The sequence below is a fragment of the Seriola lalandi genome, unplaced genomic scaffold (assembly GCF_002814215.2).
Source record: "Seriola lalandi dorsalis isolate HSWRI2012SDOR001 ecotype SW California unplaced genomic scaffold, Sedor1 jcf7180002054970, whole genome shotgun sequence".
NCBI classification, from domain to species: Eukaryota; Metazoa; Chordata; class Actinopteri; order Carangiformes; family Carangidae; genus Seriola; species Seriola lalandi.
In genome coordinates, this window is record NW_019525521.1 from 135,958 (window position 1) to 137,617 (window position 1,660).

Below are 1,660 nucleotides of genomic sequence, written 5' to 3' on the forward strand. Positions count from 1 at the left end.
CAAAAAAACATAAAAACCATAAATAACTGAAATTGTATTCTGCGTTTACAAAACTTAGATAAGCTCAAATTATAGAGAAAATGTCTAGATATTTTTATGTCAAACACACATGTGTTATAGTTGTCTGTTGTGGATGTAGTTCATCTGTGAACACATTTATAAAATGGCTTGATGTTCTGTTGAGTTTTTATTACGCAATACTTTTTCTAGCCTTTTTGAATATCACCCTGACAAATACCACATATAACAAAAAACTAAAACTGACACTGAAACTGATAAAAACTAAACTAAACATTTAAAAAAAAAAAAAAACTAAACTAAATTAAACTAAACGAGCAAAGCTGCTTTAAAGATGAATTAAAACTGGAACTGAAAACAGAAAGTCAAACAACATATAAATAAAACTGGATGTAGCTTCTGTGACGTCACCCACAGGTTTCTGAAGCTCAGAGTGAGCTGCTCCACCTTCGCCATCTTGGCAGAGTCTGACTCCGCCCCCTAACTCCCAGCTAATCTAAAAACAGTCAAAGAGGAGGAGCCTGTGTGGAGCTGAGACTTTGGTTCATGACGGTTTGTGGCGATTATACCCTCACCCACCTGTCACTCAAAGAGGCCACGCCCTCAATCATCCATAACTTTAGTCCTTAATAAAATGTAATAAGGTGAGTTGTATAAAAAGGTGAGTTATATAAACAGGTGTCATGAAGGAGGAAATTAGCTCTAGAGACCAAAACAGTTTTTGTACCAGGCTGTAAACATGTTATTTCTGCTGTAAAGTTGGACATTTTAACATGGGAGTCTATGGGGACTGACTCACTGTTGGAGCCAGACTCTAGTGGTCGTTAGAGGAACTGCAGCTTCTGGTTCTTCATGTTGATGCTTCATGTTTCAGCCTCGGAGGTTGATGCTTGATTCAGACACTTCACAACACTGATCAGGAGCAAATCATATCTTTCCCAGTTTGAAACACGTCTGTTCACAGAAGTTGTTTCCATCAGCTGTTGCGTGTTAATTCTAACAGCCAGTTGTTTAATGTCTCTCACACATCACCTGTATGACTGCAGCTGACCTCAGAGGCAGCCTGTCGCACCATGAAGGAAGGTAAAGACGTCTTACCGTCACGGTCCTCTGTGTGTTCAGAGACAACATGGAGGAGACGGTGGTGCTGATGAATCTGCTCTGTGTTTCAGCTCTTTGCTGCAGTTTGAGAGAACAGTTCGTCTCTGACCTTCCTGACTGTTTCACTACATTAGCTGCTGGATGAGTCACTCGCCGTGTCAGAGAGAATTCCTGTTGGTGCGTTCGCAGCTCTGGGTTTTGATGCACTGCCTAGACAACACATCTCGTGTGAAACACAATGAGCGGCTCGACACTTAGAATATGACGTGACGAGTTGTGTCTGAGCGGCCCGTTACTCCTCCGCTGTCACTTCCACTCGACGTGTGATGTTCATGCACTCACTGAATTACTGTGTGATGGAGTTTTAGGCCTGTGCTTCCCAAAAGTGAAATCTCCAGGAAATGTCTCTGAAAACGAACAAGGAAAAACAGTCTGCAACAGTCTGTAAGTGAGACTGTGTTCAGGGTCAGGTGGTGGTTAATGAGTCAGACTGTTTGGAGCAGGAACAGTTTAGTTATGTTGTAAAACACTGAATGGACCA